Source organism: Varanus komodoensis, unplaced genomic scaffold, assembly GCF_004798865.1.
Source record: "Varanus komodoensis strain SLA01 unplaced genomic scaffold, ASM479886v1 scaffold11, whole genome shotgun sequence".
Taxonomy (NCBI): Eukaryota; Metazoa; Chordata; class Lepidosauria; order Squamata; family Varanidae; genus Varanus; species Varanus komodoensis.
In genome coordinates, this window is record NW_025335317.1 from 20,090,726 (window position 1) to 20,110,626 (window position 19,901).

Genomic DNA, 19,901 nt, shown 5'->3' on the forward strand with positions numbered 1-19,901 from the left:
TTTGCCATGAAAACCCCATGGACAGTACCAAAAGGCAAAAAGATACGACACTGGAAATTGAGCCCCTCAGGTCGGAAGGTGTCCAATATGCTACTGGGGAAGAGCGGAGGGCTAGTACTAGTAGCTCCAGAAAGAACGAAGCGATTGGGTCAAAGCTGAAAGGACACTCAGTTGCAGATATATCTGGTGGTGAAAGGAGAGTCCGATGCTCCAGAGATCTATACTCCATAGGAACCTGGAATATAAGATCCATGAATCAAGGCAAGCTGGATGTGGTCAACAAGAGATGATAAGACTGAACATCGACATCTTAGGAATCAATGAACTAAAATGGACAGGAATGGGTGAATTTAATTCAGATGACCATCAGGGATACTACTGCAGGCAAGAATCCCTCAGAAGAAATGGAGTAGCCTTCATAGTCAATAAGAGTAGGAAAAGCAGTACTGGGATACAACCTCCAAAATGACAGAATGATCTCAGTTCGAATCCAAGGCAAGCCATTCAACATCACAGTAGTCCAAGTCTATGCCCCAACCACTGGTGCTGAAGAGGATGAAGTTGACTGGTTCTATGAAGGCCTACAACACCTTCTAGAATTAACACCCAAAAATGATGTCCTTATCATCATGGGGGATTGGAATACTAAAGTAGACAGCCAAAAGATAACCGGAATAACAGGCAAGTTTGGCCTAGGAGTACAAAATGAAGCAGGGCACAGGCTGGTAGAATTTTGACAAGAGAATACGTTGGTCATAGCAAACACTCTTTTCCAACAACCCAAGAGATGACTCTACACATGGACATCACCAGACGGTCAACACAGAAATCAGATTGACTATGTGCTCTGCCACCAAAGATGGAGAAGCTGTATACAGTCAGTAAAAACTAGATCAGGAGCCGACTGTGGCTCAGATCATGAGCTTCTTGTTGCAAAATTTAGGTTTAAATTGAGGAAAGTAGGGAAAAGCACTAGGCCACTCAGGTATGACCTAAATTATATCCCAGATGAATATACAGAAGAGGTGACAAATAGATTTAAGGAGTTAGATCTGATACAGTGCCTGAAGAACTATGGATGGAGGTTCGCAACATTGTACAAGAGGTAACAACTAAAGCCATGCCAAAGAAAAAGAAATGCAAGAAAGCAAAATGGCTGTCTGAGGAAGCTTTACAAATAGCTGAAGAAAGAAGGAAGTGAAAGGCAAGGGAGAAAGATACACCCAACTGAATGCAGAATTCCAGAGAATAGCTAGAACAGATAAGAATGCCTTCTTCAATGAACAGTGCAAAGAAATAGCAGAAAACAATAGCATAGGGAGGACCAGAGATCTCTTCAAGAAAATTGGAGATATGAAGGGAATGTTTCATGCAAAGATGGGCATGATAAAGGACCAAAATGGCAGGGACCTAACAGAAGGAGAAGAGATTAAGAAGAGGTGGCAAGATTACACAGAAGAACTATACAAGAAAGAGCTTAATGTCCCTGATAACCACGATGGGGTGGTCACTGACCTCGAGCCAGACATCCTGGAATGTGAAGTCAAATGCACCTTAGGAAGTCTGAGCAACAACAAAACTAGTGGAGGTGACAGTATTCCAGCTGAGCTATTCAAAATCTTAAAAGATGATGCACTAAAAGTGCTACACTCAATATGCCAGCAAACTTGGAAAACTCAACAGTGGCCACAGGATTGGAAAAGGTCAGTTTACATTCCCATCTCAAAGAAGGGCAATGCCAAAGAATGTTCAAACTACCGCACCACTGCACTCATTTCACATGCTAGCAAAGTTATGCTCAAAATCCTACAAGCTAGGCTCCAGCAGTATGTGGACCAAGAACTACCAGAAGTACAGGCAGGATTTCAAAGAGGGAGAGGAACTTTGAATTGTGGTGCTGGAGGAGACTCCTGCAAGTCCCTTGGACCGCAAGGTGATCAAACCAGTCAGTCCTAGAGGAGATCAATCCTGACTGCTCTTTAGAAGGCCAGATCCTGAAGATGAAACTCAAATACTTTGGCCACCTAATGAGAAGGAAGGACTCCCTGGAGAAGAGCCTAATGCTGGGAACAATAGATGGCAAAAGAAGAAGGGGACGGCAGAGGATGAGGTGGCTTGATGGAGTCACTGAAGCAGTTGGTGTGAGCTTAAGTGGACTCCGGGGGATGGTGGAGGACAGGAAGGCCTGGAGGACTGCTATCCATGGGGTCACGATGGGTCAGACATGACTTCATGACTAACAACAACACTAGGAAACACTGCCACAACTATTTCATCTTTGAACAGTGTCCATTAGAATAAACTATCTTACAAATGGGAACAGATGCTGTGTATCACCCTCTGCTGCATCCAATGCTCCCTGCTTCTTCTGGCTCCTAGAACCATTCAGATAATTCAGGAATAAATTGAAGTTATTTCAGGTCAGGCATAAAAAAGGGAAGCTAAAATATATTATGTATAACTTTGCTGCTCATAAAATTGCAATGTTTTGTATATTAAATTTAGAAGTATAATTTATTCAGAGAGTTATTACCAATTTACTAACTGAATTCTTTTATAAGTTTTTAATTCTAATCATAATTTTATGGACACAATTATATATGTGTGTTTCTAAAACTGCATTCCCCAACTTGGTGCCCTCCAGATATTTTGCACTATAATACCCAGCATTCTTGTCCATCAGCCACTGCCTGGGACTGATGGGAGATGATGTCCAAAACATCCTGAGGGCACCAAGTTCAGGAAGGCTGTTCTAAAACAAGTTAAATCTAGATCTAGAAAATGCATTTTAAAACGAGTAAGTTTCGCTTATTTTTCAATGTTTTCCTAAAATTTCTACTAAAAGAATGAACACAGAAAAAAAACCCAGCTCCTTCCCCCCATAGTTTCAGAATTTCTAGAAATCGTACATCTCTAGGCAGTAATATTGTAAAGAAGAGTACAGATGTTGAGGACAGAAGGCAAGGCAGGGAAGCTGATAGCTGGGGGAAGACTTGAAAGAAGCTACAAGGGCTAATGCTACAGGTTGGACCTGGAAGCTTCAATGCATAGGGTGGGGCAGTCAGAACAACACTCTCTCAGCCCACAATCAAAAAAGATAGCAACCCTGCCCAGGAGGCTCTGTTTGAATTCTGGTGATATGAAGCCTAAACCCAGCCATCTGCAACCTCGGGCCATCCCAAAGTTTTGGGCTACAACATCCATTAGACCAAGCCAACAGGAAGGGATGGTGGGAGTTGTAATCCAATCACATCTGGAGAGTATCAAGATGGGAAGAAGGCTGCTTCTATCTATATCACACTAATACTGACTAAAGCTTTTATTGTAAAGGCAGAAAGCATGAGCCCACAAAATTGTAGACAAGTAGAGTTGGTGGGTGCTAATGAGGTCATTTGGTTAAGACATCTGCTCAACGCAGGACTCTAAGTTAAAGCAGTCAAGCTGCATTTTGAATCCCTCCAGGATGGGAAAGCATATGACCTCCCTAATGTTTGCATTGCTCTAACATTTCAGAAGTTTTTCCAGATGTTCAGCCCAATCTAGTGGCATCACATGTTTATATGATGAAAGAAAAAGAAGTGCCACCCAAAATATTTTTGTTTTTCAGAACAGAGACACCTGAAGATGCTCCTATGCCACTTTCAAATCTGTTTGCTCCTGAGGGTTGAAAGGTTGATAACCTTAACAAGTCGGATATAAGAGTTCTAGCATTTGCAGTGACTTCCTATTTTTTCCAATTTCTTTCCAATGCATTAATCTTGACTCTCAGGGCACATCTGTAGTTTCCACTTGCATATAGTATGTTTACAGCAGAAAGGCACTGAGATATACCTTGTACATTAAAGTGATTTTGTCTAAAATATAAAGGAAAAATACACTTTGATTGAGAAGACATCTCAGAAAGTGTACAAGGAACAAGTCTGCCTAAGATTCCATATCTTTAATTAAGATGTCATTTTTAAAGCATTTCTTTTATAACCAACAGAATTTCATTTCTGGCCAGATGGCTGTAGAAAGGAAAGTGGAAAGTTGGCTACTGATGCAAGTGGTATTTAAACGCAAAGGCTTTACAGTGGAAACATTGTGTACAAGCACAAGCAACATCTATTTAAGAGGTACCTGTGGGAACTGCAAAAATGGAAACAGTTGAAATAATAATGACTCCAATATGTAAGCACCTTTGCAGTAAGACGTTTTGTTTCCATCTTGCAGAATACTCATGGGTGCCAACCTTTTAAAACAAAGCCACCATCTAATGTACACAGATTACTGAAATTCTTTACTTGGACATGTGCAAAGGAATTTTACAGACTTTTTGTAATGAAATCTTATTTTAGGGAACAGAAAATATGCCATACTTCCAAGATCAAAATAATCACACCACACAGGCCCACTGTAGATATAACGCTTCCTAACATTAAAGCATGGTAAAGAAATCAGAAGTAACTGTTGAGCTTTCTCAGTGTATAAACCCTCCTTTCCAAATGGTCAACTCTTGTATTTCATTATTAGCCATAGTTACCATCAGAAGTTAGGTTAAGATTAAACATGATTAGGGCTTGCAAACTAGCTTATCTAAACTTGTTCCAAGCTCTGTTTCTAAATATAACTCTAGGCAGTGTTAGCCTTGAGGTAGATGCAATGTTATACCATGGTTAATGCTGAAATGAGAAAGAGAATTTGCCCAGCGAGGAGAAAAACATAGAAACACAGAAACAGAGTGAGTCAGAAGGGGCCTCTCGGGCCATCTAGTCTGACCCCTGGCTCCAGCTGGCTCTGCTCACGACATGCCCATCATGGGCATGTCTAGCCTGTCTTTGAACACCTTCACCAATGGGGCCTCAACCACCTCCCATGGAAGCCCATTCCATATCCTCTGAATGAAAAGAGAGCACAAAGCTGGCTGGGTCGGGTTTTCTCTTTATAAGAAATTGGGAAACATTATACCTATACCTACCTAGCCTTAGCATCACTGGTGCTGGTGCAGTTTACACCTCCCCACCCCAAAAAAACCCCAACTAGCCAAGCTGGCATCCACACAGTCTACTAACATATGCACAGACCAGTTTGTTCGCTGCCTGTGGCATGTACATCTCAAAAGACTAATGTAAGTTTGATAGAACCTCTCATCTATCAAATGGTGGATTACTTGTGGCCATTCAGAGTTTTTAGTCTATAAAATGTTTTTGGTTGTTTTTGTCAACAAAAAACTATCATAACTTTGGTCATCAGTTATTCTTGATACTTCTTGCCTAGGGCTAAAAGGACTTGTAGACTAAACATCTTGAAGGCCAAAGTTTGTCCACTGCTAGTCTAGCATTTTAAGACCTCAGTGCAAATCAGACAGGCCATTTTAAGTACACTACCTTTAGCCAATCACACAAAAAGAGAAAGTCAAGAAATTGTAAAAGAAAAAATAGCATGCAAAAAATATACAAATATTGGAGGTCAACACCAATGCTATAAGAAAGGAGTTATCTGTCGGAGCAGAGTAATGCTACTTGAGACACAGGACAAACCTATACAGTTTTGGACTTAGATATGAGGAAAGGATGGAACAACTGGAGGAAGAGCCAGCACAGTGTAGTAATCAGAAGTGCTTGCCTGGGACTCAGGCAATCTGGGTTCTAGTCCTCACTCAAGTCATGGAGCCCACTCTCAGCCCAACCCACTTTGGGTCAGTCACACACTCTCAGCCCAAACCACCTCACAGGGTTGTTGTTGTGAGGATAAGATTTTAATGAGAAGGAAAATTATGGAGACTGCCTTGAATTCCTTGAAAGGAAAGAGGAGAGATATACATATAATAAATAGAAGAAAAATAAAATAAAATAAAATAATAAAATAAAATATTACGAGATGAGAGGAAAAGGGAAGAATTAGTTGAGTAAGGCAACTACTGTCAGCTTCATATTAACATTGGGAACAGTGGTCTTGTATAACACAGGTCTGTCTGTCTCCCATACATCTGAGCCCCCTGTTCTTCTGCCTTTACAGCTGAAGGTATGTGAATGAGCTGAGCCTTCAAATAAATTATTGTGCTGAATGAAGCCAATTATATTAATTTTAATTAAGTTAGAAGGATTTTTTTTTAAAGAAATCACTTATTTGCTAAGAAAGAGGGAGTTAAAAAAAACCAAACAGCACAGTTCTTAAGTAGCATATTGGTAGTACTTTCAGGCCCAAGAATTTATTCACAAGCAGCATTTTTCACTAGGCCTCTGTCTCTGCCCAATTTGTTCATTCTTCATGATAGGTCTGACAATACATTATACACTCTTGGCCTCCTTAGCCTAGCTATTTAGCAGGCAGTCCTGCACTTCATGAGATTACTTCTTAAGACTTCCAATAATACCAAAGCCCCTATTGCCTTTGAAGACAACACTGACAAACTATGTCGACACAAGCGTGGAAATACAAGACCATCACCAAAATTGATAAAGGTTTCCAGCATGCATTTCCTATCTGGTAGTTGGAGGCCCAATTTCTTAACTTCAACAATACACTGCAATGTGTTTGTATGCACATCCATAGGTAGCAAGTCTGCAGAAGATATTCTTGCAGTATACAATCAATATTGTTGATGTCTGTCATAATGTACTCAGTACCTGTAGAGTCCCCATGGGATGCAGCTGTTTGCTGAGGCTGAGCAAGTTTGTGTCTGGTCAGAATTCTGAAGGGAGTCTAAGTAGGAACTCAATGCACACCACCCTGAGTTCCAGATTTTTCAAAGAAAGGTGGGATATATACATGCTAAATAAATACAATCCCTTGAGTACACTGCAAATTTATGCTGCTAGTCTATTTAAGCATGGTTAATAATCGACCCATTCCTCCTCATCTATTTCCTTTCAAGAAAGAAAGATTTTCTTCCACCCAAACCATGATTACAGGTAACCAAAGCCCCCAGTTTCTTAACCAAAGAGTTTTAGATCTTCAGTTAAGCAGAACTCTCATTAACTAGTCACAGTTATCCTCAATGGCATGCTTACACTAGTAAGCCCTGAAAGTTGAAACTGAACTCTCAGAAAGGGAAGAATCCTTGCTTAAACAGTTACAAGTAAGCATGATCAAGCAACTGGCAGCATCACATCTACAGTGATCTACAGAACCAGGTCACTGTTAGTGGGGGAACCGCATCACAACAAAATTATACAGTTTGAGAACTGTATTAAGAAAACTTACCAGAAGTAGAATTACTACAGCATTACAGAAAGAGAAAAAGACTAGCACAAATGGCCTTCTCAAGGAGGAAGGCAGGAAAGGAAGAGCAGGGCAGAAAGGGCTAAACCCTGGGAGAGCAAAGAGCATGACAAATAATCAGATTCCTGAGATGCTGCATTAGGGTACACTAATAAAATGGACTGCTCTAAATGCAAGCACAAACTAATAGGTGGTATATCATTTTCTTAAGAGGGAAGTAACTCAAGAGAGCTCCCCATTGTCCATTTAGCAAAGACTGGCTCCTGCGCTGCATCTTCTGTGGACAGCCTGTGAAATCGGAAGAAAAACTGCATTACTGTGGAGCAGATCAAAGCGATTTCTCCAACCACTTCCCCAAAGACAAGAAAGCCTTGGGGAAAATGAGGAGTACCCCTCTCCGCAGCAGCAGCTTTCTCTTCAAAAGTCATCAGTGATGAGTCCATGTATTAATGAAGCTTCTTAAGAAGATGGAAAGAAAATTTGGGGGAAGGAGGAGGAGGGAAGGAGGAAGGGAGGAAGAATGAGAAGGAACAAAAGGGGAAAAAACCTTTTGCACAGGGATTTATTTATTTAAAAACATACAAACAAATCCAGAAATGCAGGGCTTACCCAGGGACTTTCAAGTCATTTCCTTTCATACTTGGAAGGAAGTATGGCTAGTTGTGGTAAAGAAAGGCCTTTGGGATCTTCTAGATCCTTGGGAGAATCAAGGTAGCCTGGAGCTAAGCTATGACACCACAAGCTCTCTCTCTAGATTGGAGCAGACCAACAGACATGGGAATAAGAACATAAAAGATGTCTGCTTTGGCTTACTTAGCCATACAAATCCCAGACTTTCTCAAAATCATTGGGTTTTTGTTTTTGTTGTGGGGGGAGGGAAGGATCACTGTGCCCCCCTTCAAGCTGGAAGGTTAGCAGGAACTCTGGATTCATTGTACTTACCCGGACAAGCACGCTGAGCAAAATTATTGGCCTCCTAGTCAAGAGCCTGGTGAAATGAGCAGAGATGTTTGTGCCATCACCAAGCCTATGCACATAATCCTTACCTTTTCTATGCCACCTCCAATGTTGAGGCATGTAAATCATAATATACAGATCTATAGAGATGGTGATCAAGCAGGTGGGAGAAGTGGAGAAGAATGAAATGACTGTCCCACAAAAAGCTTTCATCTAATTGCTGGGCATAGGAAGGTAACCATGGATGCATCAGTTCACCTACCTGCCCCAATATTATCACTCTGACTGATGCTGGCTCTCAAAAAGGATTAGGCAGCTCCACTACTTTTACCTATAGATGTTTTAAGCTACACACACTCTTCTAATTCCATTTAAGGAAAATTAAATTACTTTGGCATCAATTGCTATAGAAAATGCCATCCTCCTTTCTAGACTTATAACTCACAGATCAGGGAAGATGATAACTGTGCTATCACTGTACCCAGGGGAGCTAATCAGCAATAGGCCTCTACTGCACTAGATGCTGTGTGAGATACATTTTGGGAAAGACGTATCATCTCACTTAGATTTTTGTGAGCCAGTTGGCTTTAGCAGACAGAAAAGCAGAATACAAGCATTGTTCCTAAAAGTAAAGCTAGCCCCATTATTGTCTTTTTGTCCCAGAAAATAAAGCAAGCATGCGCACGCACACACACATAAGCTGATCTACGACTATATGTACATTTTCCCTTGAAAGGAGTATTTTAAATGTTTCTTGTCCTCATGGCTGAATAAAAATGGACAAAAAGGATGGCAGATTTTTTTAAAGGTCACATGATGGCAGACAGCAGATCCATATAAGTCTTTTCAAAGTTCTTTAAATCAAATCACACTCATTTTGAGGCTTTGTCTGTACAATAGGATACCGCTATTTCATGGGAGATGGTCTGCATTGTAACTAATATGAGTCTTTTGTTTTTACTTCTTCCCCAATTTGTTTCTATTGTTATAAACATCACCAACTACTGCCTCACAGAATGCATGGGGCAGTGTAACTGTACACTCAATTTCCAGATACTCCTTACTCCAGCTTTGAATTTACTGGTTTCATTCTTCCCCCAGTCCCACCATCCATGTTTCTGCCTGCTGAAAAAAGACAACTTCATGTGCCCCACAGCAAAAAGGATGGATGCATGAAGGCAAGAGAAACCACGGCTGCATAATCTTCCATAACTAGAGGGGATATTAAAGATGTCTAGCAACAGCCCTTCCCTTAAGAGCATAAAACAGAATAATTAAGTGATACCGCATGACTCTCAAGCAACTAAGGCAGACTGTGAACCAGCAGAACTTGCGACTATCATGCCAAGGTGCATCACCTTTTGGAAAATGAGCATTTTTAAAGCAGAGAAGGGTGGCTTAGAAAAACAGGATAAAAGACCAGGAAAGCAAACAGGCACATCCATCATAAAAGTCAAATCCCATGCAGTGTGTCCAGGAAGCAACCTAAGCTGAACCTCTTTCCGGTGTAGATCAGTTTTGGGTAGAGTGACTCAGGTTTCTTTTATCCCCCTTCAGCAAAGTATCACAAGTGAGAGGCATATTAAAATTCACAGAATCTAAATTTATGCTTAATGAGGTCGGAGCAGAGAGAAGCCCTTGGCATAATATTTGCTGAATAAGACAGCCTCTTCTTGCTGCTTGTTAACTTGCCCAGGCCTGTCTTTTCCAACAGAGCCTCACTGCCATTTTCACTTAAGTTGACATTTTTCAGCATCACCTGGTAAAACATTACCCACAGTACTTTTATAATTAATCTGAATTAGATTTCTGGATGAAGATGAAATTTTGTACCCAAGTAATTTATTTGACAGAGCTCTAGCTAGTATGTCATCATATTAATTCCAACCAAGTGGGAAATTCCATTTATTTGAGAACAGAACTCAAACCAACATAGCCTGAAAGTCATCACTCCATCTAACACATTGCCTGATTTCCATCAGAAGTCAATGCTGCTGCCACCTCTCAGCAAATTCTTCCAACTATCATACTTACAACCTATCATCACTCTCAGCCCCAGACATGAAACATAAATAGCAGAAGCCACGATTTTATTCCTATTTTCGCGAAGGACCACTTATAAAGTCTTCTATCAGAACAGTGTCTGCGATAGCCTTGAGAAGACACCTTTTCAAGAGCACACCACTCAAATACAGCAAAGCCAAGGGAGTCATACAATTAAACCTGCGTTTAGAAGACATGAACATGCTTAATGTCCCTGGTGCTGGTTCAATTATGCACAGTAAAGCAGTGCACCAGTCAGTTTGGGCTGAATGAGACAAGCATACTTCCCACCCGTGACTTTATATACTTTTCTGACTTTAATGAACAGGTACAACAGCAACAGTTGCATTCCTGTAGTATCACATTGAGAGGAAGACCTTCTTCTTCTCCTAGAAGAACCTGGCAGCCCTTCATTAGAGAGGAAACTTAAATCTCTATTTGTTGGCTTTTTTCACTGTCAGGATTAGTTCTGCACTGCACCTTGTGATCATTGGGTCATTGTTCCTGTTGGGAAAATGGAACCAAGAAACAGACGTGTTCTGTGCTAGTGACATTTGTTTTTAAGGAGTTTAATTCATTATAATTATTTACTAGAAAGTCACCTAGCAAATTCTACTATAGTATTTAAGGAGCTATTTTACAATTAAAACAGTTCGGCATTGAGACAACTAGTATGAATATAAAATGATCAAGCTATAATAGTAAAACAACAATAGTGAAATAGCTAGTGAAACCTTTGCATATGCTTGCCTCCATATTTAGCAAATGCAAAATTACTTTTAATTGAATCTTTTCATGTTTATAATTTTAGTAATAATTACCCATTTGTTACATATTATTCAGTTCTCCTCTTGCCCTAACAGACAAACTTTCATTTATAATTCCATTAAGGCAGGCCAAGCAAACATGCAAAAACTCCAATTATTCATCAGAAAAGTAATGTATAGCATTTATATCCTATTTTCTGACTTGAAGAAATCCTACCCAACCTTAAATAGAAAAAAGGGCCTTAAGACTGGCAATTAATATATTCAGGTTCTTATATATTCAAGTAAGGGCGTAATCCTACGCATGTATACAGTAGACAAGTCCTCCAACTTTCAACATTCATCAGTCAGACATGCTAGGAAAAGCTGGCTAGGGAGCTCAGAGTTGTAGGACTGGATAAAAGTCTTCCCAAACATGAATAGCTTTGCACCTTAAATCTGCATATTCACAAAATGCTCACACCTGAACTGCACAGCCCAACCCTAATAAGAAAAATAGTGTAAGATCCCTCCTGCACCGGCCATTTCAGTTTCTCCAGAAGGTATCTGTCATGTACCCAAATATAATAATGCTGGGACAGCTTAGACCAGTGCTTTTCTCACCAGTGCCAGGTCCTTTAAAAAATAAACATTTTAAAGTCAAAAGGGTGCCTGTATGAGCCCTGGCACCCCACTAGGGCTGTAGGAGGCTCAGAAAGCCAAGTGCTCCTGCCAGCCAGGAAATCTAGAGAACTGTGCCATTCTTAGGCTTGGTCTTGCACATGCAGGAGAATGAAGTGGTAGAAACGGGAACAGTGAGATTTCAGAGCCCAGGTGTAGAAGAAACATTTTTTACATCTAACAAAATCCCTAAAGGTTAAACAAACAAACATAGCGCACACCTTTCTGTACTTGTCCTTGGCTTCCAAAGGTGCTTTCTTTCTTTGATATTAACATAAGTACAGTGGTACCTCGAGTCACAAATGCCTCAGTTCACAACCAAATCGAGTCATGAACAGAAATTTCACAAAAATTTTTCCACAGGTCACGAACTCCGCAACTGGTGACGATTGCGATCATGCCCGTCTTCCCTGCATGGGCGCGATTGTGGCTGTGCTCGGGGCGGGGGGGGGGAATGGCCGCGAGGATGGGTGGGGGGGGGGGAAGATGGTTATGATCATGCTAGGGGGTGGGGGAGATGGCCGCGATTGCACCCATCTCCCCTGCATGAGTGTGACCGTGGGGCCGAGAGGAGAACCGTGGTTGCAAAACTGCTGATACCTTATCTCTGCAAACTAGCCTCACTAGTGAAACTTCCGATTACAGAGACAAGCTAAAAGGTTTCCTTCAATCATGAGCCTTATATAACTGACGTCAGCTGATGCTGCGGAGAGCGTGTAGCCCAGGGGTCCTCCAACTTTTTCAACAGGGGACCAGTTGAAAGGCGGTGGTGGGCATGGGTGCACTCTGGAGAGACTGGGGTGATTGCGACCACGCACGGGGGGGGAGATGGGCATGATCGTGGGCATGCGTGCAGCGTGGCAGTGAGGCAGCAGCTTGCTCGCTTGGAGATCGGTAAGAAAAGTGGGGGCATCCTATACATGGGGGCATCTTATAGACAGAAAAATACGGTAACTACATCTACTCTGTATTAAGTTGTAGTTGAAACCCTCCAATTTCTTATTTCCTCATCAACAGACACAGAGCAGACTAGTTTGCTCAGTATGAGCAGTTTCATAGGTAAGTATAACACCACAAACTTATGGATGTTGGCTAAGCAGTAAATCCCACTGATTTCAGTGGGACTTCCACTCAGCTCAATGTGTGTGTAGCAGCCCCCCAGATGTGCTGGACAACACATAAAGAGGGTGCTTGTTTGTAGCCCAACACATCTGGAGAGTACCAGGTTAGAGAATGCTGGCATATAGGAGTGCGGTCTAAATCACCTTTGAATGGTCTCCAACTTAGATGTAATTAGTATTATCTGATGACACTGGTATGAATTAGTATCTTGCCCACTCTGAGTTTTCAATTCACATAATAGCACAACTGAACCATTGTCAGGCTCAAGTACAAACACGGAATTCATCTGCAAACTACCTTGCATTTCAACTGTGGTGATGTTGCCCAGCCCACGGTCATTTAACAGAATCCCCAGCAAACAAATGTATCATTACATTACAACTACAATTCATGTGGAAACTTCAAGCATGGAGGTGGGAAACTGCCACAGAGCAATGATACAAGCGCTTCTATTCATGCACTCTGCAGCACGGCTCTAACTCCCTGCCCATCCGCTTCACTATCATCAACCGCAGGCTGTTTACCAGCAATGCTAACACACACCATGTTGTGACAATTTGTATTTAACGCGGTCTGATAAGGAAGCCAAGTGCTCTCTTCTTTCAACAGGTAGCTACAGAATTTTGCAACCATTTGCCTGTAAGGCACGTGTAAGAAGTGTTATCTGACTTCTAGAAAAGAAGCATACAAAGGAATGCTCCCATTAGTCCCAGAGGTGGAAGGGAATGTTAAAGAAAAATTAGTCCAAATTTCTGCTTTCATACAGAACCTGTAATTCATTCAAAAGCAAACAAACTACTCATTCAAACAATACCTGCATGGATAGAGACAAAGCCAATGCATGTCCAGGCTGTGTAAACCAAGAAGCCAGCCAATAATCAGACACGCCAAGGGGTGTTCCCCACCACTCAGTCATCCCACTGGATTCTGCCACAGGATCAGCTTGCCTCCTCTTCTTGCTGTGACCACTAGCCGGTTTTCATTCACCACAAATTTTTCCCCTTTTAGCCCATTTTTTCCAGAGACTGCAAACAGCAACTTCAGAGTGCACAAACAGGACACTGGAAGGGCTCACTGGTTCACCAGCTTCCCCCCGCCCACCATATCTGCACAAATATTTTCATAACTTTTTAAATCTAGCTGGACTTGCACAAATGCACACTTGGGTACTTCTCTGAGTCCAGTCTGGGCAACATTGCCATCACATTGTCCAGTGGGTCATACCTTTAGGTAAAGTGCAGCAGGAGAAATAGGAGACGCTGAAATAGGTTAATTTTTCACTTTACTTTCCCAGACAGCCAACAAAAGGCCTTAAATGATCTTTATGTCATGAGCAGGTCACCTCCTTCTCCCCCCCCCCCACCTGATCAAACCCAAAATGAAACCCTTAGAAAAGCAGTTTTTATTGAAACTTGACATAACATAACAGGTTACATAACAGTATAAATCACAGAAGACCGCTACTAGATTGGCGAGTTGAATCCACACTTAAATTTCCACTCCTTCCCTCCCTTTCAGGAAAGCTGCTGACTCAAGCTGGCTCTTGCTGCTGGAAGGCTAGATGGTGAGAACGCCAGAGCCTTCAAAGTTGGTCTGCTTACTTCACTTACTGCAGCTTGACCAGGCCAGGGAGTGATCCCTGCATCTGCTCCCATTCCCAAGGCAGGCAAACTCTCACAGTCTGCATGAGAAGCTTCACTAGGAGTTGACAGTTTCAAGCTACCGCCATCCCCTCTTGCTCCTCCTCAGAATCAGACAAATCTAAGCAGACTAATGCATGAAAGACAGGGCACCTCTTGATACCTGCCAAAAAGATCACTCTTCACAATGAGATCCTCCTTTTTCATTCTGGAGCTGACTCTTCTCAGCATCCTCCATCTTTTCCACTCTTTTTCAAGTCTCTTAGTGCTCGGGAAGGTGGAAAAGTAGAAACCATCCCGTTACAGAAGTTTTAACAATAATCAAAGTTATGTTTAGACTTCTGCTTAAAGCAAGGTTTCTGTCAGGGTGAAACAGGGTTGTTTTTTTCCACAGGGACATACATATGCATAGGCATATGTCACTGTCAAGAATGAGGCGGCTTTTGACAGGACTCTCCATGCTTTATTCACAGAGATATATGCATGAATGGTAGCACTGAAACCTATGTTGAACAGGAAAAAAGAGCCCTTGAGGATCCCAGTGCTTAGGAAGGATAAATCACTCCACTCCTTTTTCACAAACAAGGAACACTCGTGCATTTGCCTTGAACTGAGTTAGTCTTTTTTGTGATAATCTTTACTTTTGCATTTTCAAAAACATTACAAAAGTACAAGTACATAAAAATGTAGTGTGATCTTCTGTCTCCTCCCTTCCCACAAAATATCCCATGCATATGCATTTCCAAAAAAGTGAAAAGAAAATGAATTGTACTTATAAGTTCATGAATTCAGTTGTGAATAGTTGTGATTACTGAGCATTGTTTATTCTTATCTTAAAGCGTTCCCAAGCTATGAGCTGCTGATAGTTACACTGTTTCTTCTAATGTACTGAATAAATGTATACCATATTTCTTCAAAAGCTCTTCTTTGCTCTCTTATTTTTCTGAGCTTTAAGATGCTTCGATAAATTTCCCATGAGGTCAATGCTCCATATCCTTTTCAACCTGGTTTCCATTTTCAAAGTAACAGCTGATTTCCAATGCTGTGCTGGCACTTGTCTAGCTGCGGTCATAAAGTGCACCCTATCAAGGATGGCTATGGATTTCCTGATACTGGGCAACTATTGGACTGCCTCAATTTGTCAGTGTATGTAGCAGGGCACTATAATATATAGCCAGGCAGGGGAATAGTATTCTATAAGCATGGGACTTTGGATCTTAGACACTGCCTACAGGGATTACATGCTGGTACCTATCACACTCTGGTCCATCTAAGACCCATCAGAGGCTTGCTGCAATACGTTTGCTAGGAACACCTAGAATAAAATCTCTTGCATTCACCAGGACTTAGACTCTAACGAAATAACACTAGCATCAGGAGAGGTACCCAGCACACAGCTTGGTCAAGTTTTCTTGAGTGAATTCCTCTTGATACAGCATAATGGTGCTTGGTCAGTTCTATGTAACAACATCTATACTGGATCCTTGCCCCTCCTGGCTTAGAAAAATTAGCAGGGATGGAACGGCTGGCATGTTGGACTAGGACTTAGAAAACATACATTCAAATTGCTATTTTGCTATAGAATTCACTATTTCATCATGAAGTTAGCAGTTTAACCTATCACCCAGAATTATGAGAATAAATTAAGTGAACCAAGTATATACTGTGACCTCCACAGTGAAGTGTAAATGTAATAAAGACTTGGAAATTCAGCAAGGATAGCAATTTTTGTTTGCATTATTTATATATTTAAGTTCATGTGCCACTCCATAGAACAAAGGGTTCACTGGGCTGCTTACAATAAAAGCATTAAGAACAATAATAAAAACAACAATTAAATAAAAACAATAAAGGAACAATACAAACAAATAAAAGATAAAGAACCATTAAAAGAGTGCACAGCTGGCAATCATGCAAGAAAGTCACAAAGGCACACAGCAATAACATTAAAACAACGTTAAAACCAATTCAGCCACCAAAACGCTTGTTAAATAGGAAAGTCTTTACCTGGCACCAGAAGAAAAGCAGCAACAGCACCAGGCACACCCCCTTGGGGAGCATATTCCATAAGTGGGGAGGAAGGCCCCTCTCCTACCCATTTTCCCCCTCACTCCACTGGGGAGTGGTTCTTGGAGGAAGGCCTCCATCAAAGATCTTAGTGATCAGGTAGGGCCATATGAAGACAGGCATTCCCTCAGATTTCCTGCCTCCAAGCCATTTTAGGATTTTGTATGTTAATATCAATACTGTGAATTGGGCCCAGACTACAACAAGCAGCCCAGGAAGGACTGGTTTGATGTGTTCTCAAGCACCAGTCCTCATCAATAGCCATGCCACCCTGTTCTGAATTACATTCAGTTTTTAAAGGCAGCCCCACACAGAGAGCATTACAGTAATCCAGGCGAGAGGTTACCAAAGCATGAATAACTGTGGCAAAGTTCTGCTCATCCAAGTAGGAATATAGCGGAAAAATCTACCTAAGCTGAACAAAGGTGCTCCTGGGCACCGAGTCTACCTGTAAGTCGGGGCCCAGGAACATCCCCAAGCTTGTTCTTTAGGGGGAGAGCAACCCCATCCAGGACAGGTTGAAAATTTTCCAGTTGGATGAATCAACAGCACCTGTATCTTGTCCAGGCACTGGTTAAGAACAGTCACAGTTCTTAACACTTATTAGTGTTCCTGTTAATGCTTAGTTCTTGATTTATTCATTTGGTCTGTATGCAGGAACTAAAGTACCACCATGTTCTGTGTACATTTTCAATTACCTAGAAAAGATCTATCTATCTATCCGCCTAAACTACCTCACAGGGTTATTGTGCAGATAAAAATACAACAGCCATGTAAGCCACTCTCAGCACACTGGGAAAAGGTGGAATAAAAATAAAACTAATACATCAGATAGATATTAACCAAATGCTATATTGCTAAATTCACACTCCAATTATTTACCATGCACAGCACACAAACAAATCAGAAAGTTCTTCCTCTACTGCAAAGTTCTTGCTGTAATTATATTATATTGCAGCTACAATAAAAAAAAATCCACATTAGTTTTACTGTGTGCAGCACTTTATCAGAGCCTTTTAACATAGTTGAGAATATAAGACTTATTAAAAGGAATAAATTCTAAACAATTAAGGCTACAATTCTAAGTGCAGTTACACAGAAGAAGTAACTGAGCTGACTCAGCTACATTTCAAGTAAATTAGGCTGTACTTCTAAGCATTTTCCTGCATGACATAAGAACAGAAAATTCTTAAGCAAGCTTTCTAAGGTGCAGAAAATATGGATGGTGTTGTTAGGAACCTCTTAAGACATTCTGGGTAGATGCAGGTTCTTTAGAAAGCAAGAGGATACTGTCTTCAAGGTATTGTTGCATCTTAAGTGAAATGGGCACAACCGACATTATACAACAATTTCAACTTTTTAATGTTTTAGTGAAATATTACCATATTTAAAAGAACAACAACACATTCTGCCCATGTGCCACATGTTTTTCCTCATTTCCACTAACCACACACTTACAGAATATACAATAGATAATGAACTCAGGAGCAGGATGGGGGCGCTATGTACAGAGGGTGGATAATTATACTGCTGTATACAAACATATGTTACTATCGTGCTTATTATTAAGCATGCAGCTAGCACTCGGGGTACACATTGCTTTACAACTCTTATCATTAACTCTTAGTTCCACAGACATACATATCCTGAACCAGCCGCAAAACTATGTCACACATCAAAGGGGTCAGGACTAGCTAACAACATTGTGACAAGGAAGGGAATTGGCCACCAGAAGAAACGAGGTCAAAATGTGACAAAATGTGAACACTTTTTAAGGCTTGCAGAGCTGGTCTTTTATAGAAAAAGGTGTAACATGCTTTATAGGTAAGAGGAAGTTGTAAAAATGATGTGCTTTAGAAGGAATCACTTACCAAAACAAATAGCTACTTTATTTCTGCAGTAGAGTGGGGCTACAGAAGGATAGAGAGAAGCCCAGGCCATCTCTGTACCACATTTGTGGTCAGAGAAACAGGATAGTTGAGGGTTGATTTGCGCCAGGCCACAGCAGGAATGGGAGCACTCCGTGCCGGCTTCCAAAGCGTCCGCGAACTGGACAAGCAAGAGAGCCCTCTGAACATGTACAGAATGCCTTTATTTCTCATCACCCTTGGCTCCCATTCGCCTTCGTGTTGGGGAAAGGCATTCCAAAGGAGACTTCCAACCCCGCTTGAGACTTCTGCGAGAAGTCTCACACTCGTACACTACGCGCTCGCCCAACACCGGCAGGATGCGCTTCAGAATGTGGTTGCCGTACGTGCCCGGAGGTCCCTCGCGTCCGCCTGTACTTCAGTTGGGGGCGTCCTTCCACCCCAGCCTTACCTGCAGGGTCTACAGGTCCAGCGCTGCTCCTGAACGGGGCGGCGCGCTCGCGTCCCCCTCTGCGGCGCCCGAGACAGCGAGGCAGGCGGCGGGCGGCGGCGGCGGCGGCGAAGTCAGCTCCCACCAAGCAACCAAGAAGCACTAGGCGAAGCCCGACAAGCCAGAAAGCCAGGCCCCAACCCGCTAGCTCCGCCCCTGCCTCCTCCCGTTCCTCGGACGCAGCGTGATGGCGTCATCGAGGCCCTTCCCCGCGCGCAAGGCCCCGCCCCCGCCCCGGGCGAGGTCTCGCTTCGCGCGGAGGGGTCGTCGGGGCAGAAGGCGGGCGGGCGTCGCTGCGCTCGCTGCTTGCTGCTGCTGCCAAAGCAACAAGGGCGCCCCAGAGCGCAGTCCTGCCCGGGCTTAGACGGAAGCGAGTTCTGCAATACCCAGGATACTCCAGCCAGAATGCTGAAAGTTGTGGGACTTCCATTTGCCTAAACATACATAGGATGCCCCCTAAAAGACAATCGCTCTCTTTTTCCTCATAGCATATTATTTTTCATGGACTGGAGGCCCCTTTCAGCAGGTGCACGAAGTGTTAAACTTAGCTGACCTATTTATTTACCTATTTATCGCTCTGTCCATATGTATAGATGTGCCTGTCAAATGATGCAGGTGTATAGAGTGGGCAGATGCGCTAGATGGATATATTTGCCTGCCCAATTATGATGACTGTCTGATGAAGTGGATTTTGGTCCACATAGTGCAACAAATGTGATCTACTTCATCCGCCTGTAAGACTGTTGAAAAACTAACCTGCTTCCTAGAATTTTGTACTGCAATCTATTGCTGAACCTGAGAAAGCGTGCAAGCCCTTGGGTTCTTCTAGAGGCTAAAATTACTTTTAAAGACACAGGTTAGCTTCACTGAAGTTAGAAGGATTTATGTTTTATGCCAAAACAATTAGATCTTGCTAATGAAGTTTTTAAAACCCTCTATGTTTTTTTGCTCACATTCAGCAACGATCCGGTATTTTCGCAAGTGATTGGGCTGCCCGCTTCTGTTGCATGTTTACTCAATAGAAGTGACATCCCATGGTGTTCAGTGAGATTGCTCCCATGTAAGTTGAATGGCTTGCATTCTT

At 42.1% G+C, this 19,901-nt stretch overlaps 1 protein-coding gene across 3 annotated transcripts in view; it reads right to left on the reverse strand.

The window, feature by feature from the left end:
- The window catches only part of MICU1 (mitochondrial calcium uptake 1), a 156,277-nt gene extending 137,350 nt beyond the window's left edge, over positions 1–18,927 (reverse strand). For 2 of the 3 annotated variants that reach the window (XM_044420532.1, XM_044420531.1), the window contains exon 1: positions 18,779–18,925. The gene's annotated coding sequence lies outside the window, so the exon portion shown is untranslated. Of the gene's footprint in view, positions 1–18,778 lie in introns of all 3 variants that reach the window. The other variant, XM_044420533.1, reaches the window with a different exon arrangement.
- Between the last annotated feature and the right edge of the window lie 974 nt (positions 18,928–19,901).